The sequence below is a fragment of the Lampetra planeri genome, chromosome 6 (genome assembly GCF_965212315.1).
Source record: "Lampetra planeri chromosome 6, kcLamPlan1.2.h2, whole genome shotgun sequence".
NCBI lineage: Eukaryota > Metazoa > Chordata > Hyperoartia > Petromyzontiformes > Petromyzontidae > Lampetra > Lampetra planeri.
In genome coordinates this window covers 2,459,150-2,485,446 of record NC_136112.1, presented here as the reverse complement: position 1 = coordinate 2,485,446, position 26,297 = coordinate 2,459,150, and the positions used below count along the sequence as shown (strand labels likewise).

General features: G+C 55.3%; 1 protein-coding gene across 1 annotated transcript in view; it reads right to left on the bottom strand.

The window, feature by feature from the left end:
• CRYBA1 (crystallin beta A1) overlaps positions 1-25,935 on the bottom strand; it is a 48,968-nt gene extending 23,033 nt beyond the window's left edge. The window contains exon 1 of the mRNA XM_078595260.1: positions 25,759-25,935. The gene's annotated coding sequence lies outside the window, so the exon portion shown is untranslated. The remainder of the gene's footprint in view (positions 1-25,758) is intronic.
• Positions 25,936-26,297: the final 362 nt, after the last annotated feature.

Genomic DNA, 26,297 nt, shown 5'->3' with positions numbered 1-26,297 from the left:
GTGTGTGGTGGTGTGTGGTTGTGTGTGGTTGTGCGTGGTGGAGGGTGGTTGTGGGTGGTTGTGTGTGGTGGAGGATGGTGAAGGGTGGTTGTGGGTGGTGGAGGATGGTGGAGGGTGGTGGTGGGTGGTGGTGTACAGCGTGCCCACAAAATCTCTCTGCATGATGGGGCCTCGCAAATTGGGATTTGTTTTCGCAATCAGCAAAGAGGCGGGCGATGCGACAATATGATGATGTGGCCCATCCGAAGCCCAGACTTGACGACAACAAAAATAACGTTGTGAAAATAACTCCAATTTTTAAAGCACCGACAATACTTCGCACTTAAGATTGACAGGTCGTTGAACTCGAGACAGCTGCGGGGAACTACTTTCGCAGTACGCAGCCGCATCACCCACTTGGAGGGAACGACTCCGCGTGGACGACGTGAGCGCACGACTGCAGCCGGGGCGCGTCAAGCACGGGGGGCAGCACACGCGGAGTTGTTCGACTCGAGTTGCGTTGTTTTTTTATTTTCACGCAAAGGGACTTCATTTCCTCTCTGGAGGCTGCGGTGCGGGCGGGGTGGTGGCGAGGGAGCTCGGCGATGATTTAGAGCGCGTGCGTGAACAGGGACCTCGTGCTTCTGTCAATCCAGTGCGGAACCCTCCTCCCTCCTCGCCCCCCTCACTCCTCCACCCCCTCCCTCGCCTCCCCATCCCTCACCCCCCTCCCTCGCTCTCCCCTCCCTCGCCCTCCCTCACCCCCCCTCCCTCGCCTCTCCATCCCTCGCTCCCCCCTCCCTCGCCCCTCCCCCTAACTTCACTCCCCCCCCACTCTCTCTTGCCCCCTTCCCTCTCTCGCCCCTTTCCTCCGGCTTGCCTCACCCCTGCTCAATTCTTACAACCACGCCTCCCACCTCCTCCACCACCTCCTCCACCACCTCCTCTCCCACCCCTCCTCACTCGCACTCCTCTCCCATCGTGGCGCTCCCTCGCCCCAGCCCCCAAGCCCCTCGCTATCGCCAGGGCCGCCCAGAGGTCCCTGGAGGCGCGGGGTTCAATGCCACGTGGTGACCCCCCCCCCCCACACACCTAATTTATTCATTTGTAATACATGCAACAAAACACACAAAGGGCCCATGGTGGGGCCCTCTTTTTGTCAGAGGCCCGGAGATAATTACCTCGATCCCCCTTTCGCACCTCTCAGCCCCCTCCTGGGCCGCCTTGGCTACAGCAATCCCTCCCTCCTCGATCCCTCCATCAATCCTCACTTCTCTCCCTCCGTCACCCCATCCTCTCCCCCCCTCTCCTCACCCCCACTCTCCTTCCTTTTCTTCCTTCCATCCCTCCTAAATCCCTCTGTCCTCGCCTTCTCTTATCCCCACCCCTCCCTCTCTCCCTTACCCCCCCCCCTCTCTCATCCCCTTCTGTTTTCCCCTTCTCTTATCCCTGCCTCTCTCTCCCCTCCCTCCCCATCTCTCCCTCCCTGTCCCTCCTTTCCTTCTCGTATCCCTCCCTCTCTCCCCACCTCCCCCATCCTTCACCCCGTCTCTCCCTCCCTCGAGACCCAACACTCCGAACCCAACCCGTGACCGTGTGTCCTGGAACAACTTTATCTTCAGGAGTTGCTCTCTTTTCTCTCTCCCCTCCACCCCCCACCAACTCTCTCTCTCTCATCTTTCTCTCTCGCTCGCTCCCCCACTTTTCGAATAAATCTTTCTGCGTTTTTGCAACAACAACAAAAGAACGAGACGCAGAGAATAGAAGGTGGTGGCCTCGTCAATTTCACGGCTGCGATAGCGACGGCGGCTGGGAGGGGGGGGGACGGAGCTCTGAGAAGTTGGCGCAGCTGCAGGTGAGTGAGTCGACCCGTGAGGAGCGAGAGAGTGAGCGAGAGAGTGAGCGAGAGAGTGAGCGAGCGAGTGATGGATGCGTGGATTGCGTGGAGATGATGGATGTGTGGAGGAGTGGCGCAAACCGACCACCCCGGAATTCCGATTCCCGCTCACGGCAACACCGGTGACGACGATTTTTTCTGAACCATGGGGCGACTCGGCCTCCGAACGAGTACGATGTTGAAACCTCGTCACTGGGAAGACAAAGGCGGCCGGGCGTGATGCTGGCCACCCACACCCCCCTTGTGTGTCGTAGCACTTGCCCCCATCGGTTAGTTCAGGTTATATGGGGGATCTTTGTCTTTGTGAGTATATATACGTGTGTGTGTGTGTGATTCTGTGTCGCTGATGTTGGCCGTGAACGGAATATCGGTGACGAAAATCCGGGCCTCGTCCTCCAAACGATCACCTGGTGCGGTGTGTAAACATCGGGGAGACAAAGGCGGCTGAGCGTGGTGCTTGGCCACATCTCTCCCCGCCGTGTGCTGTGTTCGCCTTTCATAGGTGCTCGTAAACAGCTCTTGCCACGACAGCGTGTGAAGGCTATACGGGTGATCTTTGTCTTTACATGTTGTGTTTCTATTTGTGTGCGTGTGTGAGCGTCTTGTTTTTTTGCGACCGTACCGTGTGTCGTCTCTCCGTGTCTGTCTGTGTGTGTCTGTGTGTCTGTCTGTCTGTCTGTGTGTGTCTGTCTGTGTGTGTGTGTCTGACTGTGTGTGTGTCTGTGTATCTGTCTGTGTGTGTGTCTATGGGGAGCGGTAGTGTAGCGGTCAGCGCGCTGCGCCACGAACCCAGCGACCCGAGTTCGACTCCAACTCACTGCCACCAGCATCAGTGACGACCATCTGAACTGGTCCCGGGCCTCTCCTAGGTCGACTCGGTCTTAAATAAATGCCTGGTGGCAGCGTGTGGTCAACATCAGCACTGGGGAGGCAAATGCGACCGGGCGTGGTGGTGCTAGCAAACAGCATTTGCCCCCCCCTCCCCCCCCAACAGCCGCTGAGTCTTTGCTTGACGTTACTGTGAGATTCTCTCGCTCTCATTTGCACGCGCGCTGGCATCGCGTGCGAATGAGACGAAGGCTCAATTAAGACTCGATCGTAGCCAGCTAATTTCCGAGCTTATTTACAGCCCCGCTTAATTTACACGACGCAGCGGCGCGTCGCTCGTGGCGAAACGCGCGCCGCCCTTCTCCGTGGGTCGCGCGCGCGCGCGTGCGCGTGGCCTCGGAAAAAAACCAAAATGACCCGCGAAGCTTAAGGCAGGGCTCGAGCCCCTGGGCATAGGCTGCTTATTTACAGGGATGCAACCCAAGGTGCACGTCGGGTGGATGCGTTCCTGACAAAGGTGCGACGACGTATATCGAAACGACGTATATCGAAGCGATATACAGGGTAGGTGGTGGTGGTGGAGGCGAAGACTTAAGAGGCGACGGATAACGAGACGGACGATGCTATCAGCGACGTAGATGTGGGGGGGGTGGGGGTGAGACGACGCGAATTAGGTAGCGGCGTTAATACTAAAGTGACGACGTATTTGCGAAACGACTTAAACAAGGGGGGAAACGTAACTCGGGGTATTACTGCACTGCGCTTCCATGCCCCCCCCCCTCCCAACGCACACTGACCAGCGTGTGGTGAAGTATGGTCAAGCCCCTCCCCTCCCACCCCGCCCCTCTACGCTCTCTACCACGTGACCAGATGGGAGTCGGGAGCCAAAATAACAAGAGGCGGCTCCTTTTTCTTTCGAATTCGGCCAAGGAAAGAAAACGAACTCAACGTTTCAAGAGCCCGCATTTAACAAATATATAAATAACTGTCACGATGCAGTCGCTTCAAGAGGTCGCAATGCAATGAGGAGCTCGCAGGCTGCCGACCCATCCTGATCCGCAATCACATTGGCAATGGGGGCTGTCGTCAATTATTCTAATTTTGATTGTTATGGCGGGCCTAATGGGCTTCATCCGCGTACAGAGGCTGTCGTAGGTGTTGGAATACGAGGGGGTAGAGTCAGTTGCGGGACATTTCTTAAAATATAACCACATTTTGCCACCATAACGCCGACGCGTGATGACCTTGCTCTTGCGAATGATGTCACCGACTCGCGCTACCGCCGGGGTACGATCGGTGATGTCAATAAGTTCACGTGACATGGAGACCCGTAGACTCGCACAGAGACCCATAGACTCGCACAAAGACCCATATACAGTACTACCATAGAGACCCGTCGACTCACGTGGGTACCCGCACTTACGCAGAGACACACGGACTGACATGGGTGTTTATGGTCTGACATTTCGAAATATCGACTCGCATAGACATATACACATAGAAAGAGGCTCATACTCGCACGTAGGCCCACACTGGACCCACGCAGACACCCGTAGATTTGTATCGAGAGAGCTACGCAGAGACTCGCACAGAGTCGATCTACAGGCGAGTGATTGCAGCAGGCGGTGGCGATTCTACGCGGTCTGTGCGGCGTCGTCGTTTGAGACATGGTGGCCGCAGTTGCAATGTCGCGGGAGGGTGGGTGGGTGGCTGGGTGGCTGGGAGGGTGGGAGCGTGGGAGGGTGGGAGGGTGGGAGCGTGGGTGGGTGGCTGGGTGACTGGGTGGGTGGCTGGGTGGGTGGGTGGCTGGGAGGGTGGGAGCGTGGGAGGGTGGGAGGGTGGGAGCGTGGGTGGGTGGCTGGGTGACTGGGTGGGTGGCTGGGTGGGTGGGAGGCTGGGTGGCTGGGAGGGTGGGAGCGTGGGTGGGTGGCTGGGTGGGTGGCTGGGTGGGTGACTGGGTGGCTGGGAGGGTGACTGGGAGCGTGGGGGTGGGTGTGAGCGTGGGTTAATGGCTGGGAGCGTGGTTTGGTGTGTGGGAGGGTGGTGGGTGGCTGGGTGGGTGGGTGGGTGGCTTGGAGCGTGGGTGGGTGAGCGAGAGGGGTAGGTGGTTAGGGAGCTGGAAGGGAGGGAGGGTGGGTAGGCGAGAGGGTGGGTGGGAGGAAGGGTTATGGTAGGGGCGCCGGTCTAAATTGTTCATTGGCTGTGTGGGAGATTGGCCGCATCTGCTACGCGATGTTGACTGATACCCCACTGAATAATAAAGCATTCACCTGACCCGTATAAATATCTAGAGATCGCTTCTCCTCAAACCCGTAGCCCCACCCCGCCTGCGCCGCCCCCCCCCTCCGCCGCCAGCCCCCCACGCGTTCATTATGAACGAGGCGAAGGGTTCCAAGTTGAATTTTTCATTCGGCGGTCATATTGCACCGGCCGGGCCACGGCGCTGTTCTCTCCGCCTTTTGGAGGGAGTGCAGCCGCGCATTGCAATGGGGGCTGATAGCGCGGGCAGCGACACTAAATAAATAAATAAACCCGCCTCGTTCAAAGCTGTCGCGAAGAATACCCCGGCTCGGGTTAACACGCGGCTGGCACGGCGAGTGCGGGTTGGTGGAGGAGTGGGTGGGTGGGTGGGTCGGTGGGTGGGTGGGTGGGTTGGTTGGTGGGTGGGTTGGTTGGTGGGTCGGTGGGTGGGTGGGTTGGTGGGTCGGTGGGTGGGTGGGTCGATGGGTGTGTGGGTGGGTTGGTGGGTGGGTGGATCGGATGGATCGGTGGGTCGGTGGGTGGGTCGGTGGGTGGGTTGGTGGATGGGTGGGTGATCGGTCGGCACCACACGTCCGACCGCGTTTGTCTCCGACAATGCCGGTATTCACGTAATCGTTTAAAGGCCGAGTAGATCTGTGGCAGGGCGAGTCTCTGGGCAATGAGTAAACGACTCAAGTGTTGTTGCCACGACCTTTAGCCGCGGTCGAGAATCGAATTTGGGACGCCGGGTTCAATAGCGCAGTGCGTTAACCACTGCGCCACCGCTCCCCATGAAACTGCCCCCCCCCCCCATATATATTTATAATAGGGGCCCCACGGTGGCAAGATGTTAACGACATTGCCTGGTATGCAGGAGGTCATGGGTTCGATCACGATCTGACGGTGCCTGCTGTGTATTTGGAGATTGCGCGCTTCTCTCCCCGTGGTCGCGTGGATTTTTCTCCGGGTCGTCCGATTTTTTTCCCCCTCCACGTTTAGCTCCTGTTATATATTTCCACACGATGATGATGGCGATAGGCCACTTCGTTGAGCTATCACGTGTGATAGCCAGGTCGCTTCTGAAAAAAATAAGCTATACAGCTCAGCGGGCCTTACCTGACAAAAGAAAAATAGTTTAGTTGTATATTTGGGATGGGGGGTGGTGTTAATTGTTTTCTTCTCATTTTTACGAGTCTTCCTTCGTTGCCGAATGCAGACGGATCAAGTGATTCGGGTCCCGTACAACAACGGCGCGTGGCTTTGGCTAAGAACGAAGCGAGGACCGTTGATGCTCGCTGGTTCGTGAACACTCATGCCGGCATCACGCTGCGCGACTGCGAGCCCCCCCCCCCCCCAATGCTGAAGAAGCCGCGCGCGGAGTGAACTGCGAATAACGAGGCCGGGCGAGATCCTTGCAAATCGAACACAACAAAGATAACGATCCCGCCCGTATAGCCTTCAACAGCCTGGTGGGGCAAGGGCTGTTGCAGGCGAGGAGCAGTGACACTGCAAAAAAAGACAAATCACCCGTATAGCCTTAACAGACTGTAGGTGCAAGTGCTGTTAGCGAGCACCTATAAAGGCCGGCACGGCACACGAGGGGGTGGGTGGCCAACATCTCGCCCGGTTGCCTTTGTCTCCCTAGCGGCGATGTTTACAACATCGCACCAGGTACTCATTTGAGGCTGAGTCGACCTAGGGGAAGCCCAGGACCGGTTCAGATAATCGTCACTGGTGTTGACCGTGAGCGAGAATCGAACCCGGGTCGCCGGGTTCATAGTGCAGCGCGCTAACCGCTACACCACCGCTCCCTCCACACACACACACACTGACACACACACACACTGACACACACACACACACTGACACACACACACTGACACACACACACTGACACACACACACTGACACACACACACTGATACACGCGCTAGGGGGCGTGTGGATAGCACCACGCCTTGCTGGGTGATGTTTACACACCGCACCAGATAAATTCAAAACATTTTTGTTGAGGCCGAGTCAACGGAGGTAGGTGAGGGCCCAAGGACCTGGTTCAGATATTCGGGAGCGGCCGGCTAACCGCTACAAAGACAAAGATCCCCCGTGTAGCCTTCACAGGCTGTAGGGACAAGCGCTGTTGGCGAGCGCCTAATAAAGGCCGGAACGGCACACACTCCCAAACTTGGCAATGTATTATTACATTTAAAAAAAGCACATTACTTCAAAGTGTTCCGAGTAGGGGATGATGGTGAGTAGAAAATTTAATTGACATCCGTCTGTTATTTTCCGTCGCAGAACAACGGGGACCTTACTCGTTATTTGTGACATCTCGTGTTGCGGGGCGTGTGGGGAGCGGTGGCGCAGTGGTTAGTGCACTGCGCTAAGAACTCCACCCAAGAGCTGGTGGGGGAGAGCGCGGGAGGAGGAGTAGGTGGGTGGTGGTGGGGGGTGGGGGGTGAATCGTTCCTAAGCCAATATTTTTATTTGATCGGAATTTTGATGGATTTTGAGTGTCGGGGTGTGGACAGGATAATTACTCCGGCTGGGGCGGAGCGGTGGCGGAGTGGGGAGTGCTGCGGCAACGGCTACCGATCTCAGTGGCGAGTGACGTCCGGACCGTTTTCGAGGCCAACACCTAGGTCGACTCGGCCTTTAATTAATCACCTGGCGTCGTGTGCAAAGACGATCATCAGCGCTCGCAGAGACGATGCTGACCACACCACAACGACCCCCTCGTGACCGTGTTGGCTTTTATAGGTGCTCGCTAACGGCACTTGCCCCAACAGACTCTGTAGTAGGCTACCTGGGTATCTTTGTCTTGTGTGTCATGTGAGTGTAACAACGATTAACCCCCGGCAGTCCCCTTGGTACGCCACGCGGGTAGTATCATTATCATTATTCATCTAGTTTACTCAGGAAAGCCTCGACGAGTCTCATGACTCTTTGCAATGAGGGTCTTGCCAAGTTTGTGTAGTCGGGGGGGGGGGGGGGCTACGCTTGCTCTCCGTATTGCAATAATCGAGCCGTCGTTTTTTTTTATTCTGCGTGTCATTTTAACAAGTGCGGAAAATTCGGATGCAGGCGCGCGATGTCGGCCTACTCCTGCCAACGACTTCGGGGGGCTTCTTTTAACGTCCAACTGTGAAGCAGACGTCCTATGTTATTGTTTTGTATTGTTGTTTTGTGTAGTTTTTTAGTTTTTACGGTTCGCACGCAACCGAAGTGATAACCAGGAGGGGAGGCAGCCGCTGGATTCGAACCGTGAACATCTCGCAGCGAGCGGCGGAACACGCTTACCGCTGGGGTCTCGTTACCCCCCCCCCCCGGGATGACCCTTTTGTGTTTCTGTAACTTCGCAGGTTGAACAAAGGAAACCCCACGAGGGACTGCACCTCCCGATCAACACGGTATCCGGCTACCTACGGTGCGAAAGAAAATCCTACATAACCACATCACACCTCACACCACACGTACAACTCAAAATGCAGTCGCCTCCGCCGGCCAGGGGAGACACCGCAGGCCCCACGCGCCCCTTGGCGGGCCCCGCTCCCTGGGGGCTCTTCATGAGGAGGAGCATCTCGGCCACGGGAGTCAGGGCCCCCAAACAGCGACCCCTCACCTACTCCTTCGAGGGCCCCGGGCCATCTCTCGCGGCAGCGACGGGCTCGGCCGATGCCGTGGGCCCGTCGGGGAGCGGCGAGGGGGACGCTGCCAAGGCGGCGGCAGAAGAGGAGGAGGACGCGATCCGGGGCAGCGTGAGACAGCGCGCGTCCATCTTCGGCCACGTCGTGGGCAAGCGGCTGTCCGGCGTCTACGATCGGAGCCGAGCGGACAGTTCGGAGGGCTCGTGGCGAGGTCGCACTTTCTCGCCGCCGCCGCCACCGCCAGCGCCGCTCTCGGGCCACGAGTCCGCCCCAAAGAAGGAGAGCTCGGGGGTGGTGAGGCCCTGGGAGAAGTTCAGAGTCGGAGGTTGTTCGGGCGGTGGCGGTGGCGGCGGGACCTTCAGGGCGACGATGGTGACGGCTGGAGGCGACGCGGGTGACGTGGCCGTGCCCACGTGGCGCCACGATGGAGGCGCGTCCAGAATCCCATATCCATCACCGTCATCGGCATCATCGGCATCATCATCAGCAGAAGCAGCTGCACCATCGTCAATATCAACAGCAGCATCGGCACCACCATCGTCATCATCATCAGCAGCAGCAACAACATCAGCAACAACAACTCCCGTCGTGGCCATGGGAAGATACCTGGATCTGGACGGATGGAACAGACCGCATGGAGACCCAACCCAGCCAAGTGGCCTGGATGACCAGGGCCTTTCGGTAAGTGTGCGTGTGTGCGTCTGTGTGTGTGCGTGGGCGTGTGTGCGTGTATGTGTGTGCGTGGGCGTGTGTGCGTGTGTGTGTGCGTGCGTGCACGTGCGTGTGTGCGTAGCGGTTGTGCAGTGGTTAGCGTGCTGCGCTGCGAACCCGGCGGCCCGAGTTTGATTCCCACGCGCGTGGGTGAGGCTACACACGCGGGACGCGCGTGCACGAGGCTACACACGGGACAACGTGCGTGTGTGTGAGACTACACACGGGACAACGTGTGTGTGCGTGTGAGAAGGGAATGGCAGTTTTATTTGAAGATTTTCGACGTGTTTTTTTTTTCTCTCGCCGCGATGAAAGGACGAACATTTTTTTTTTTGGACACATTTCTAGAGCGAAAACGCCACGGCATTTTCTTCATGAAAGCTGGTTAACACATATATAAATATATATTCTTTAACACACACACAAAAAAGTTACTTTCTACCGACAATCAAGTGCCAAATTTTTATTTAACAAAAAAAAAACCAGACCATCATCCGTTTGAGGGCGCTTTTCAGACTGGCAATGTCAGTGAGGCCCTCAGTGGTTATGTATTTATCTCTCTCGCTCGCTCTCTCTCTCTCTAGCGCCGTGGAACAGCTCTGTGGAGCAGATGATGATGAGTTTCGTTATATAACTGCGTACTTCGCTCGCTCGTGGGTTGCAAGTCTACAACCGCGCAGAGCGATGCGTGACTTCGCTACGATGTCTCCGGATGGAACCTCTCACGCTCGTGACGTCGTCGTCATTTGTGGTGGAGAGGAGGGGATATGGGGGGGGGGGCGGCAAATGTGTGAGGCCTTGAGAAGAAAGGCGGCGTGGTTGAATCTGAACGTATGGGATGGAGGGATGGAGGAAGGGACGGTGGGTGGGAGGGAAGGAGGAATGGAGGGAGTGAGGGATGGTGGGAGGGAGGGGTGGATGGTGGGAGGGATGGAGAGAGGGAGAATGGTGGGAGGGATGGATGGATGGTGGGAGGGAGGGAAGGTTGGAGGTAGGGAGGGAAGGAGGGAGGGAGGAATGGTGGGAGGGATGGATGATGGGAGGGTGGGATGGATGGTGGGAGGGATGGAGGGAGGGAGGAATGGAGGGAGGGAGGGATGGATGGATGGTGGGAGGGATGGAGGAAGGGAGGGAGGGATGGTGGGAGGGATGGATGATGGGAGGGTGGGATGGATGGTGGGAGGGTGGGATGGATGGTGGGAGGGATGGAGGGAGGGAGGAATGGAGGGAGGGATGGATGGATGGTGGGAGGGATGGAGGGAGGGAGGGAGGGATGGTGGGAGGGATGGATGATGGGAGGGTGGGATGGATGGTGGGAGGGATGGAGGGAGGGAGGAATGGAGGGAGGGAGGGATGGATGGATGGTGGGAGGGATGGAGGGAGGGAGGGATGGTGGGAGGGAGATAGAAAGTGGGACAGTGTGGGAGGAAGGTTAGGAGAGAAGAGTCAGAGAGTGAAGCAAAGATCAGGGAGGGTCGGCAACCACAGCAATAAGAAGATACATTTGTTTTTTTAATACGCTAAAATACAACCTCAATATTTCACGAGCGGCAATGCATGTTCATAACGTCACGAAACAGTCCTTGGCAGCATGCGTGGCTGCGGAGTCGCATGCTGCCGAACTGGTTTAAAAGGATTCTGTGATGATGATGATGATGATGGAGGAAAGAAGGGAAAATAGGGAGGGTTGTTGAGACGAGAGGGAGTGAGAGGAGGGAGCGAGTATAGGAGTGGTAGATGATGATGATTATGATGATGGAGAGAGAAAGGGAGTGAGCATGGGAGGGGGAGCGGGAGAGCCGGGGGAGGGAGAGTGGAGCAGAGGGAGGGCAAGGGAGGGAAGGAGCGAAGAGATGCTGTGATGATGGAAGTAAGAAGGAACAAAGAGGCGGCGTGACTGGGAGGGCAGGCAGGGAGGGAGGGAGGAGGGCGCGCTGTGGGATACGAGCTGTGTGTGTGTCATTGGGTCAACGCGCTCTCCTGAATAATGGACGACATCCACGCAACTCATGGAAAAATACAACGCTCGCTATGCCCCCACCCACCCACCCACCCCGATCATCTGCTGTGGCACAAACACGGACTTGGGAGAGCAGCAACAACAACAACAACAACAAATCACAAAACAACAAACATGTCAGGCACCAGTTCAACACGAAACCCAGCAGCGGCGGCGGCGGCGGCGGCGGGGACTTGGGTTCGAATCCTGGCCGCCACGGCGATAAGGGCCACGTAGCTTCACTAAATAGGCGCTTAATTGAAAACTAATTTATTTCAAAACTGCCTGTTTGGTGTGTGCGGAGTTTGTCGTATTTCTCCGCAACCTCCGATTAGCACGCTTGGCTACGTACGGTGCGACAGAGGTTCGGCTACGTACGCGCTAACCCGCGCGGTGAAGTATGCTCCGACAAACTCCGCGATACAACCACGCGCCTTCCTCGACCATTGTGATTGACAAACGGCCGTAACACATGGGGGTGTTTTCTCTCTCTCTCTGTCTGTGTGTGTGTGTTATTATTATCATCAATCATAGTATAGCCGAACTAGGTACGACTCAGCGACAGGGCCGTCCATAAGGGGGGAGGTGCCGCCCCCCCCCCCCCCCGTTATGTTGAAGCGCAGAAACTCCCCACCCCCAAAGCGCGGGGCCCGGGGCGGACGATCCGATTCGCCGCGTACCCTGGGGACGGTAGAGTAAGCGGCTTCGCAATCGGAAGGTTGCGAGTTCAAATCCTGATCAGGGTGGGGTTGACTCAGCAGCAGGTCAATAACATCGGTACCACGTTATTGGGAATTCAACAGCTGTTGTCCTCTGGATAGACTCGGCCCCCCGCCATAGGAATGTGGAATTTCCACCGCTGTCTCTGTGACCTCAATGCTGCTGATGTGAGCAGGATACGTGATTATGTCTTTTGTTACGTTACTTACCCGATGATCTTACATCTGAAGGCTTACTAATGAGGCTCGCCCAGCGATCCGCATCACGAGTAGCCTCATCAATAAGTAACGACCCAATTTGCATAACAATGTGGGCTAATTTACCAATGGAATCCGCTGCTACTGCTGCCCATGTAATTTGACCCCCCCCCTCCTCCTCTCTTTCCCACCCCGCGCCCCCTCCACCTCCCACCCCCCCTCCCACGCCCTCTCCAAGTTGCAATTATTCGGTCTCAAATCTACGGAATTGAAAGTAAAAAAATCGGTGGGTCGGTGGGGAGGGGAGGGAGGGGAAGCGGAGGGAGGAGGGGAGGGGGAGGGGTGGGGTAAGGGGAGGGGGCTAAGGACCGGTTCAAATATCACTCGCCACTGGTGATAACCGTGGCTGGGAAACGTCCTCGCGGGGCCGTGGCCGCCTTTGTCTCCCCAGTGCTCGTATATTTACACACCGCACCAGGTGATCTAATGTATGTTGACCTTCGTTCGCACCGCACGTGGCCAAACGTGCTAATCGAGGTGACCGAGGGGCGAGGGAGTTCCGAGGAGCGGTTTCTGATTCGTCGCTCGCCATCGATGTGAGCCCGTGGGTCGGGAATCTGACCCGAGAATCGAACCCGAGAATCGAACCCGAGTGCGCTTGTTTCATAGCGCAGCACACGAACCGCTGCGTCAAATAGCCCCCTCCCCCGCCTCCCGCCCAGCATCCCCACCCATCTCCAAACCCAAATAAGAAAATAAAATAAAAACCCCACGTGTATTTGTCTTAAGATCTCATCCATCCATCTCTGCTAGTGTCTCATTCAGTGTCGGAATCCCATCAATCCTCCCGCACGCTGACTCCACACCATATCACTCCCCTTCATCGAAGCCAATGGAATTATTTCCCCCTTCCCCGCCCCAACCCACGATCCTCTCGCCCTGCATGCACCGAATCGCCCAGAATGCACCGGGCCCCGCCAGAAGCTCAGCAGGCGTTGGGCCTGGGCCGTGCTTTAACGTGAGCGCAAACCGGCTTGGAATAGCAGGCGGTGTCGTCGGTATGATGCAGCCCATGTAGCCCGGAGATTGTAGAATTATTCTTGATATTATTTTCATATCGATGCATTCTTGCATCTATGTACGTATGTTGGACTTCTTTCGCACCGTACATAGCCAACCGTGCTCATCGGAGGTGCGCGGGGGAAGGACGACAAACGATACACGTCAAAAGGTAGAGGATTCTTGAGTCGATCTGTGCGGAGATTTGAATGTCTCCCGCTCGTATCCTTCGTGGGTATTCTCCGGGCCTCTCCGATTTCCTCCCACAAGAAGACAAAACTCTCGTTCATAGAAGTGGACAAATTTTACCACCCAATGGAGCAGGAACATCCCCCTCCCTTCCCTCCCCGCGCCACAATATTCTCGAGACTCAGCGAGGCTTTCCTGCCACGGTGGCGAGATGTTAACTACCTCGCCCGGTATACAGGAGATCGTGGATTCGATCCCGACCCTGACACCTGTTGTATATTTGGAGTTCTGCGTGTCTCTCTGTCTCTCTCTCTCTTCCGCGTGGTCGCGTGGATTTGTCTCCTGGCCCTCTGTTTTTTTTCCCCATCCACATTTAGAATCAACGTCGCGCATTTAGAGTATTTGGCCGCTTTCAGTTGCCACGTGATAAGCCACTCCGCCGAGCTATCATTTGTGGCCAGGTGGCTTCTGAAAAAGAGCTGTAATTGTAGCCCAGAGGGAGGAATAGTGGGTCCACACACCTGAGGTATGACCCAAATGACCTGGAATTAGCTTACCATGAGGCATGGCTATCGTCAGTGGCGAGCGATATCCTTGCAAAAACCCACGCACAACCAACGTGGTGAAGTGTGGGTTGGGTGCTTCATGCAGAAATGTATTGACAAAGGACCACAAAGGATTGTTCTTGTTATCAAAAACTAAAAACTCAACTATATTTATTTTACCAGGTGAGGGTCAAATTGTCTTATGGTTGTTATTGTTTGACTTGCATCCCACTGGGATTTTTGCTTTTTCTGGAAGACTTTGCTGTTTTTTCCTGGATTTTTCTGTTGCGCGCAATCACTTTAAGATGTTTTCTTGTTCACGTTTTTGTTGGTTGCGGTTGCACCCGATTCAAGAGCCGAATGGCTCACAGGGCTATACCAAATAAATAAACTGAAAATGAAACTGAGCTATGTAGCTCTTTTTCAGAAGCGACCTGGCCACAAATGAAAGCGCCGACGGAGTGACGGCTTATCACGTGGACATTCTTAACATGTTTCTAAATGTGGAGGGAAAACCCCGAGGAGAGATACGGGCAAACTCCAAATGTACAGGTGCCAGGGTCGAACCCGCGTCCTCCTGCATACCAGACAAGGAAGATAACATCTCACCACCGCGGCGAGCACGTCCTGTGGATTTGTCAATCCGTCCATCCCTCCCTCCCTTCATACAGCCATCCAGTCAGCCAGTAAAACTTTTTTAAAATATATATATATATAGCATGGAGTATGACTCTTGCACTTTTTCGGAAGCCAATGATGAGTAATTATGCGAGATTCAGTTCTGTACTATCAGAATCAAAATATATATTTACACTGGATGAATCTGATGAGCTATAAAGCTTTTTTTCAGAGATGTCCTTTGGCACATTTGAATATTAATACACTCATTGTCCGTTACACTTCACACAGGCTAAGGCAAAGAAGGCATCAATCATGCGAAAAACCATTCCCACCCGCTCTGCCCCCTCTCCCCTTCCCACATCTTTAACATCTTTGACATCTTCGACAAATGACGCTGGGCCCTCATTTAGAAAATGCCAACGCTCAAGGATAATGCTCCGCTCTGGTCAATCCAGGAGGCCAGTCGATGACATCGAGGTGCGGGGACACGCATCATCATCATCATCAATCGCGGGTGGAAGTCGCCACACGGCCTAAAGCCACCACTACCTCCAATTTAGCACGGTTGGCTACGTACGGTGCCAAAGAAGTTGATACATGCACTACCACCACCACGACCAGCACCGCCACTATGGTGCAGATCGTTGGGACCTGTCGGGGATGCTGGCGCAACGGTCCCATGCAGCCACACCCCGACCCCACGCGACGCACACGCATTGCGAGCCTCGCTGGCATTTTTCTGAATTCCTGTCGCGATGTAAATAGCTCCTCCTGCTGCTACTGCTGCACGACTCAAAAGAGATGACCACGACCATCCCCCCACCCACCCTCCACACACAGGGCCAGGCCACATTTCTCTATTTCTCCCTCGCAGCTGCGTGGCCAGTGACCTTTGCGTGAACGCGATGCTCTTGTAAATGAAAGCCACACACCATTTTCCCCACCCACCCACACCACCACCATTCTCCCCACCCACCCACCCACACCACCACCATTCTCCCACCCACCCACACCACCACCATTCTCCCCACCCACCCACCCACACCACCACCATTCTCTCACCCACCCACACCACCACCATTCTCCCCACCCACACCAACACCATTCTCCCCACCCACCCACACCACCACCATTCTCCCCACCCACGCACACCACCACCATTCTCCCCACCCACCCACCCACACCACCACCATTCTCCCCACCCACCCACACCACCACCATTCTGCCCACCCACACAAACCCCATTCTCCCACCCACCCACACCACCATTCTCCCCACCCACACCAACACCATTCTCCCCACCCACACACACCGCCATTATCTCCACCCACACCACCACCATTCTCCCCACCCACCCACACCTCACACCACCCACCCTCCCACCTAACCCCCACCACCACCCCCGTCCCGTAAATGTATAGAAATGTGACAAAGTGGGGATCTGTGTTATGCGCAGAGATATTTGCCGATATTTTTTGTTGGAGGCGCGAGATGGGCTGCGAGGCGGCGAGCGAGCGCGCGTTTGATCGCTAAAGAATCTGCGATATACGTGGTCGCTCGCCTCTGCTTTATCAAATCTCTCGGAGATAAGAGAGGAGAGGAGGAGGGAGGGAGGGAGGGAGGGGGGATGTAGGTCAGCCTTTACAGCCTTCTGCTCGAAGGTGGATTTTTTTTTGCCCGTATCAACCCACGGGTGTGATAAGCGAGACCTCGCAGAATAAAAAAAATATATATAATAATAATGGATTGCCGGCTCCCTGTTGCGGTCATGCAGAGTCGGTAAAAATTCATTTTTATTCTGACAGTGCAAAATGGAAAAGTTAAATGTTATGGTAATGGGAGATGCTTATACAGGCAATATTGAAGAACCTCTATGCATGTGTATGTGTGCTTTTTTATATACTGATCTAGTCTGGCGCGGTCGGTCTATCCACTCGACTCATTGCTTTTTGGCCAATAGCGTGAACAAGTAAATAAATGTCATTATTGTTACGTTGTTGCTATTGTTATTATTTAAACGCACGCCTCGCTCAATCGGCGCACGCGCTAACGTTTCCAACCGGAGGATCGTGAAAAGCGTCCCCCGGCGACTTGCGGAGGGGGCGGGGGAGGCATTCATCCAGCAGTGGATCGACCACGGCCAATGCTATTTCACGCGACTTCCCACAGTCCAAAAAAAACCCAGATACATTAACAAAAAAAATGTTTGAATAAATAAATGTTCCTTGAGCGAACGTCACCCCGACGTAGCCAGAGAGTCACTTTGCAGCATTCTCCTCCAGCACGTGCAGGGCAACGAGGATAATTCAACGACGACGACGACGACGATGCCACTGCCTGAACGCCAGTGAATTCTTGGGGATCGACGCTCGTGGCGTCGCTCTTTCGACCCCTCCTCCCCGCTCGTCTGTCTCTCTCGTCCGCTGCGCAAAACGCCTTCCCCCCCCGGAATCTCGTCCCCATCTCCTCCCGCCTTGCAGTCGGACACGCACGCACCTTGCGGCAGCTGCGCATGACGGAACGAGCACCGGGGCCAGCGGCATAGACGCGCTTAGGGCAAGGAGATGCGCGTCGATCTGCTGGTGCCGATTGTGTCTGCGTGCATCGCCGCTGGGGAGACAACGGCGGCGACCGAGGCGCGTGGTGCTCGCCACACCTCGTGCGACGTGCCGGTCTTCATAGGTGCTCGCTTACAGCACTTGCCCAACAATCTGTTAAAGGCTATACGGGAGATCTTTGTATTTTGTGCTCGCGCGCGTCTGTGGGCGGGGGTCGGTGAGGAGCGGTGGCACAGTGATTAGCGCACTGCGCTACGATGCCTGCGACTGGAATTCACTCGTCCTTCGTCACCAACATCAGTGACGATTATGTCAACAGGGCCTAGGCTTCCCCTCCCCCCCAATCCCTAAGTCCACTCGGCATCAAATGAGTACCCGGTGCGAACATTACCACCGGGGATACAAAGGCGGCCGGGCGTGGTGTTTTCCACCCACCCCTCGTGTGCCGTGCCGGCCTTAATAGGTGCTCCCAACAGTCTATTGAAAGTTACACCGGTGAGCTTTGTTATTATATGCACGTGTGTCTGTACTCGCTAACAGCACTGGCCCCAACAGTCTGTTAAGGCGACACGGGGGAGGGAGGGAGGGAGGGAGGGGGTGGGGACAATCTTTGTGTTTATAAATACACGTGTGTGTGTGTATGTGTGTGACAGGTGCAATGCGACACTCGAGTTAACTAAATAGAATTGCTCGTAGCTATAGAGACGGTTCAAGTATTTGATGAAGAAAAAACACATCTTAGGTTTTGCGGAGAGAGAGAGAGGGGAGGAGAGAAATGAGAGAGAGAGAGAGGAGTGAGAGCGAGGCGAGAGAGAGAGAGGGGAGAGAGGGGGAGAGAATGGAAAAAAAAATAAAAAAAAATAAAAGTACCAAAGAAAAAAAAATAAAAAAAAGGAGGAGAGAGAGGGGAGAGAGAGGAGTGAGAGAGAGGGGGAGAGAGGGGAGAGAGAGGGGAGAGAGGGGGAGAAAGAGAAAGGAGAGAGAGATCGGACCATTGCTAGCGCGTCCACGCGTTACTCATCTCGCTCCGGTAATTGCCCCGACAATTATGAGCGAGGAGTATTCGTTATTGATTTTTTTCCCTCTGCCGCTTCTTCTTCTTCTTCTGCTCCTTCTCACAGCCACGGGTTGGACGCCGCTTATTTTAAACTCAGAAAATGCACCGGACTGGAATGTAAATGGATTTCGTGGAACATCAGCGTGTCATTTGCGTGCGGCGGTGATACACGATAAAGACAAAGATCCCCACCCGTATAACCTTCTTAGCAGACTGTCGGGGGCAAGTGCTGTTAGCGAGTGAGCAAGCAGCAGGGTGGATGGCCACCTGCGACGCACCCCGGTCGCCTTTGTCTCCCCACACCGCTGACGTTTAACACACGCACACACTCGGCGCTCATTTAAGGCTGAGTCGACCTAGAGGAGGCCCAGAAGCGCCACTGTTTATTGGTCGTGAGCGGGTATCGAACTCGGGCGGGCAGGGTTCGTAGGAGTGGCGTGCGCTAACCACTGCGTCACCGTTCTCCGCACGCACGCACATTCAAAGACAAAGATCCCCAGGAAAGCCTGTAACAGACCGTTGGGGCAAGTGCTGTTAGCGAGCACCTATGAAGGCCAGAACTGCACAGGAGGGGGTGGGTGGCAAGCACCACGCCCGGCCGCCTTTGTCTCTCCAGTGGCGATGTTTTACGCACCGCACCAGGTACTCATTTGAGGCTGAGTCGACCTAGGAGTGGCCCAGGACCCGTTCAGATAATCCTCACTCGCGTTGGCCGTGAGCGGGAATCGAACTCGGGATGCCTGCCGGGTTCGTAGCACAGCGCGCTAACCGCTACACCACCGCTCCGCACACACGAACACGCACGCGCACGCACAGGCATGCAAGCAAAGACAAAGTTTCCCCAATATAGCCTCTAAGGCCTTCGGAGCAAGTACTTGCTGTTAGCGAGCACCTATTAAGCTCGGCACGGCGCACGAGTGGGTGGGTGGGTGGGGTTGACCAGCAGCAGCAGCAGTCACGGCTAAGGTCAGTGGCGAATATCGCAACTGGTGCTGAGCACCCTCCCCTGACGTCGACTCGCTCTCAATCGCGTACGCGGCACGTGCGCGCGCGCGCGAGACAATATACGTCACGTGGTCGCGCGCGCGAGACAATAGACGTCACGTGGTCGCGCGCGCGAGACAATAGACGTCACGTGGTCGCGCGCGCGAGACAATAGACGGCACGTGGTCGCGCGCGAGACAATAGACGTCACGTGGTCGCGCGCGCGAGACAATAGACGTCACGTGGTCGTGGGTGCCCGCCGCACCAAATCGCCACGTGCGCTGACCAACACTTGCGGGGGGGGGGGGCGTGGAGATGGGGGGGGGGATCTCTGTCTGTGTTTTTGTTTAGGGGGTTGCAGTGCGCGCGGAACGCTGAAACATAATTATCGACAATGGGATTGGAGAAGGAATAAGAGCACACGGATAGGATGGTCAAGGTATTTGGCCGTCTCGGATTGCTCTGTGATCGCGTGGCCATTATAGCATCGGCAGCAGTCGGTGGTGATGGTGGTGAAATGAACTTCAACAATGATGGAGATAACTTAATAAACGTAAGCTGCAAAGTGGGGCTCGGATTTTGTTGTTGTTGTTGTTGTTTAAATGAGCAGCAGTAAAAGTGAACGTGCGTTGAGTCTGCCGAAGACCAAGGTGGGGAGGGGGGAGGGGGGTGTTAAGCATCGCCAGAGAGACGCGCGTGAAGGCAAGACCCGGTATTCTGAACACAGCAAATACCCCGCTTTACTTCGGGGGATGCGTTCCTGAAAGGTGCGACGACGAATAACGGAGAGGACGTGAGTCAAAAGCGATGTGCAGGGTGCGGCGGCGTGGGCGGCGAAGGCTCACGAGGCGACGGATAACGAGAAAGGATGGACGATGTTGCCAGCGACGTAAGTGTGGGGGGGGGGGGGGGGGGTCGAGGCGACGCGAATCATCGAGCGGCGTTCATTATAACGAGGTCACGACGTCTATGCGAAACGACGTAAAATCTGGGAGACACGAATCGGGGTGTTACGGGTAGCTTCCATGTAACGACAGGGCGATGATTATTCGGCGTGCCAATGGTGAACGACGGAACAATAAACACATTTGGTGATTTAAACAATAACAACAACAACAACCACAATCAACAACAAAAACTAACACTGCAATATGCGTGAAGCGGAACGTTTTTAACCTGCCAATGAGACACGTGGTGCAGGAAGAGGGACAGACAACGGCCAAAGGAAGCAAGCGACGGGGGGGGGGGGGAAGAGCTGGGTGTTAGGGGGGGCTGGGGGTTAGGGGGGGGGGCTGTGAGCTAGGGGGGATGTGCCCCCGTTTTTATCTGAACCAATGCCGTTCTGGGTCGGCTTGTAAAACATCCGCACTGGGGGAGACAAAGGTGGCCGGGCGTGGCTCTGACCACAACAGCCCCTCACCGTACCGTGCCGGCCTTCATAGGTGCTCGCAAACAACCCTCAACGTCAGCAACAGGCCGCGTTGACAGCGCTATGTGGGGGAGGGATGTGATTATTTTTATTATTTTTATTATTTTTTAGTATTTTTGTATCTGCGCGCGTCTGCCACGTGCGATGGGAAGCAGTGGCGGATTTATGAATAGGTTATCTCGCGAGCACATCTAGCCCTGACATCCTGCAGGGATGAACGAGACCCCCCCCCCACACCCCCCCCCCCCCCCCGCGGTTCGTGTCCTCGCACTCATTCAAAGACAGCGCGTTCACACGCTTCAGATACAATGTCGATGAACCCCGACACGACAATACACCACAGATAAATGTTCACCCCCACCCCCCACCCACCCCTTCCGTGTAGCCTCAACAGATTGTTGGGGCCAAGTGCTGTTAGCGAGCACCTATGAAGGCCGGCACGGCACACGAGGGGGTGGGTGGCCAACCAAAGAAAAAGAAAGAGGAAAAAAAGAAATAGGAAGAAAAGAACATAAACAAATAAAGAGACAGATAAGAGAAACAAAAGAGATTTAAAAACATGAAAAAAATTAAGTGAAAAAAGAAAGAAAGAAACAAATAAAAAGAATCAAAAAAAGAAAAAGAGGAGAGAGAGAGAGCAAGCAAGAGAGATCGAGTAAGAGCGAGAGAGGGGGAGAGAGCGAAAGAGAGAGTAAAAGAGCGAGGGGGAGAGAGCGAAAGAGAGAGTAAAAGAGCGAGGGGGAGAGAGCGAAATAGAACAAGACAGAGAGGTAATCTGAGGACAATCGTGCTCTTAGTGATTTTCTGTAACGTATCAGAAAAAAGTTTAGACTTGGAACTTAAGAACCCTTCCAACATAATAATAGTAGCATAAGCAATAACAGGCTCGCTTCAATTTAAAAGGATAATTTAACATTGACGGATTTTTGGGAACGGAGAAAAGACAAATTATGTATTGATTGAAATTATTGACGTTTTCTCATTCGCCAACCCCGCTCTGCCGGTAGGGTGGTAATTAATATCCGCTGCTATGAAATGCATAAAGACGCCCACACTCGCCTGTCGAGCCGATTTTGGCACACACAAAAACAATTTCAGCCCATCGCTGTTTTGGGAAATCGAGAGGAGTAATTTCCGCGTCTTCTCAAAGCCCACGAATACCGTGACATAAGATTTACTATTAGGCGGCCATTCAATTTCTTTTCATCCACGTAAGTTTCAAAATAATAATTTTGTGTTTGCAACAAAATAGACCCCGGTTAAATTGGTTAAAAATGAGTTGCTGGCCGCTGCTGCTGCTGCTGCTGTTTTATCCAGCGATGCCCTGCTGGGTTAGAATGCAGGGCACACATGTGGTGGTGTAAATTGCATGGCGATGATAGGGTAAAGAAAAAAACGACTTGGATGTTCGCATTCGATAGCCACGTGCGCGGAGTTGCGAAGTGGAGGTTGTTGTGATGGGTGTGGGGACACGTGGTGCGCAAGATGGAAGTGGATAGGGCAAGCAACTTGGAGGCTGTGAGTAGGAGGAGGAGGTGATGGAGGAGGAGGAGGAGGGTGGGACACTTTGGTGTGAAGGGCGGAGAAGGAAAGGAGGTTAGAGAGACGGACATTCGATTGGCACGCAGAGGACGACAACCAAGGGGGAGACACAGACGGCGGTGGATGTGGTGGTGGTTGCGGTGGTGGTTGTGGTGGTGGTGGTTGCGGTGGTGGTTGTGGTAATGGTGAAATCATGAGAACAAATCTTTGAGATGCGGGGTCCATCACAATGACGGAAGCGATGGCATTAGCCGTGATAACTCATCGATCTCTTATTCGCTTTTGTTTACACCATTTTCCGTCCCATCAAATGCGGCAATAATATTTGTCTCTTCGTAATCTGCGGGTATCTGTGATCTGCTGGGGGGACGTAGAAATAATCCCATCAGAGAGACAGCGAGCCCCTCCGGCGGGCGAGGCGGCATTGGCTGCGGTCATGTAACCCGCTCGCCCAGCCACCGCATGGCCAAGCAGCCCACGTTCAGGCTGATCGAGGTGGCTGGATGGAGAAAAGATGGAGCTGACGCGGCACGGGGTGATGCGGCGGTGAGTGGCACCAGCGGTGTCGAGATCGGCCTCTGGGTGCCAAAGACTCGCGGAAGACGCTACGGCTGAGTTAGGAGTTAGCGTTCAGGGGCACACTGGGCACGTCTCACTGACGAGTCCCAATAAGTACGCGAACTTCATGTAGCACTGCGTATCCTCCGCCGGCACTCTGTAACTGTGCGCATATTTTCACTCGCGAGCTCCAAATAATTGAGAGAACGCGGGGTTAATACCTTGACCTCCGTTGGGCAGCCTGCAAAGTGGCACGGCTCGCTGATAAGCCGTGAGCATCACGAGGTATCCCCGAAAAGCGCTCTTGCTCCCGTCCAGGCCACCCTGTCTGAAAGTGAACGTGCCTCGCTGATGAACCCTTCCAAAGGCGAAACACGTCCGTGCCTCCCATGCGATGGATTTTCTGTTTGTTCCCACAAGAGCGAGGCACATTCGTCCGTCATCTGTCACCGCCACCGCCGGCCATGGTCTATCCACTGCTGCATGAACGCCTCCCCCCAAAGCCGTCGCCATCTCTCATCACGATCCTGCACAAATCCGCCCAGCGCCTACCCCACGAAGCCGATTTCATGGCTCCATCTCCGTGGTGGCTGTTCGCGTGGGCACGTTTCCTCTCGGTACACCACGTGTACACCACGTGTGGTGTGTGTGTGAGCGCGCGCGTTTATTGGCCTCTATAGGTGCTCGCTAACACAGCACTTGCCTCGACAGTCTGTTAAGGCTGTTTCGGGGGATCTTTGATTTTTTTTAAATCTAGCTCAGCGGTAGAGCGAGCGAGCGAGCAGAACGGGTCGCAGTTGTAAGGAGGTGAGTTCAGCTCCTGGTGGGGGTCGTGAGGGGGCTTGGGAGGAAGGTTGACTCAACCCATCGTATATTTCCTCAGGGGTCTGTAAAACAAGTACCACTTCGTGAGGAACTCAACAGTGATTTTCTATTTTATCCTATGGATAGACGCGCCCCTGCAAGCGGGGATGCAGCAGCAGCGACGCGATGAGCCGTTACCAACAATTGCCGAAGCTCTGCAGTCCTCTACATATATACGTAATGACAATGGAGCCTGTATGCGGTGTGAGGGGATTAGTGGCCACGGGAGGTAATGACAGGGAAGTTAGCCTGCAGTACGAATGCACTAGTGGCCACGGGAGGTAATGACAGGGGAGTCAGCTGCGAGTGCGAAGGGACTGGTGGCTACGGGAGATAATGGCAGGGGAGTCAGCTGCGAGTGCGAAGGGACTGGTGGCTACGGGAATGATCGAGAAGGGGGGGCGTGGCCTCGTGTTGGTATATAACGGGGAGACGCGCGGGAGACGTGGGGGGTCTCCGCCTGATGTCAAGTGAACGCGTCTTCAATAAAGTGCCATTTCAAGAGAAGTGTGCCAAGTCGTCATTACACAATTACAAAAACATATCTCGCGATTATATCGACCAGTGTGGGGAGAAACCCGGAGCACCCGAAAAAATGTGCACGCGTGCGAGGGGGCAACACTCGATCCCATACAGACGGAACAGGTTGGGAGTCCACACCGTTGCTGTTACCGCCTTCTCCTGGCAAGAGCCAGCGCGTGCGTGCAATGAGTGGGAACCGCGTGAGATTTTTGTTTCGCTGAAGCTTCATTGAAATGGGAAGTTTCACGACGATCTCGGCGTGATCCACCAACCCTCACTGCTTTTGCTGCTGCTTCCTCCAGGCGTAGCAGCCCCCCCCAACTCCACCTGTCGACCCCCCCCCCCTTTCCCTCCAAGCGGGCTTAACCGTGAACCCTGTGCGGGGGGGGGGGGGTCGTTAACAGAGGGGTTAAATGTACGTGGAGTCTGTGTGGCATTTACTCGGAGATAAAGGCCACGGTGATAGGAGGTGGGGGGGTTGGAAATGCCACGCGGTTCCCCGTTTAACCCCGCGCAACCTTCACAGGACGTGCGGTGCGATCGTCGCCAGCCTGCGTGTGTATGTGCACGTGTGTGTGTGCGAGACAGTGTGTGTGCGAGACAGTGTGTGTGTGTGCACGTGTGTGTGTGCGTGCACGTGTGTGTGGTAGCGGTAGTGTAGCGGTTAGCGCGCTGCGCTACGAACCCCGGCGACACGAGTTCGATTCCCGCTCACGGCCATCACCAGTGACGATTATCTGAACCGGTCCTGGGCCTCCCCTAGGTCGACTCAGCCTCAAATGAGGACCTGGTGCGGTGTGTAAACATCGCCACTAGGGAGACAAAGGCGGCCGGGAGTAGTGCTGGCCACCCACCCCCTCTTGTGCCGTGCCAGCCTTCATAGGTGCTCGCTAACAGCACTTGCCCCAACAGTCTGTTCATGGCTACACGGGGGATCTTTGTCGTTGTCTTGTGTGTGCGCGTGTGTAAAGATCGCAACTGGTGAGACAAAGACAGCCAGGCGTGATGCTGGCCACGTGAGCCGTGCCGGCCTTCATAGGTGCCATTTGCTAACAGCACTTGCCTCAACAGTCTGTGAAAGCTAGGCGGGCGGGGGGGATCTTTGTCTTTGTTGTTTGTGTGCGTGCGTCGCTTTTTAATATATTTTCTTCCCAATCTCGCGTTCTTCGCCGTCTTCTTCCTCTTCCTCATCCTTCTTCCTTCTTTTTCCTCTCCTCCTTCCTTCCCTCCCTCCTCCTGTTCCTCGTTCTCCTCCCTGCTCCTCCGTCTCCGCTTCAATTCCAAATGGTCGTGTTGTTCGCGGAGGATGAATGAGATCGCTCGACACTCGCGGCGGCGTTCGCAGAGAGCGGTGCACCACCCTGTGGCGGCCCGGGCGTTGCAAGAAAAAAACCCGAACCCCCCCCCACTCCCCCCTCCCTCCTCCCGGCGCTTCGTTCAATCGTCTCTGGTGGCGCGCTCATCGCGTGGCGAATTTGGCCAATTTTTTTTTTTTACAATCATTGTAACCCGAAATCATTGTTTTTTTTTTGGGTTAGCGGAATGCATTTGAAAAATGAGATTGAATGTGATGGAGGTTTTGTGTGTGTGTGTGTGATCGCTAACAGCACTTACCCCAACGGTTCGTTCGGGCGATACGGGGGGATCTTTGTTTTGTATGTCCAGTCAACGGCGACCAGACTGAGACCACCAAACTCGCGACGCTTGCAATGCCGATTGAGTCACCGGCGGTGGCCAAAGCCGGGATTTGAACCCAGGCTCCCAGCGGTGCCGGCTCACTGACTGTGGCACAGTTACTCACCCGCTCCGCTCACCCCCCCCCACCACCACAGCCTCTCCCGCCCCTCGGAGTGGGGGGGGGGCGGTGCGCATTAATTGGGCGCGCCGAACGCACGTGCGCTAATTTGCGAGCGGACGCGGCTGATTCCACCCGACTCCGCTCACTGATGACCCCGCCCCGCGCCACTGCAGCGGCCAGATTATTACAGCAATCATCTCCCCCCCCTCCACCCCCCCTCCCCTGCCTCCCACCCACCTCCTCCCTCCCCCTCGCTCCACTCACCTTCTCTTTCCTCCCTCTCTCCTATGCTTCCTCACCCTCCTCTATCCCACCTCTTCTCCCTCCTCCCTCCACTCTCCTCCCACCCTCCATA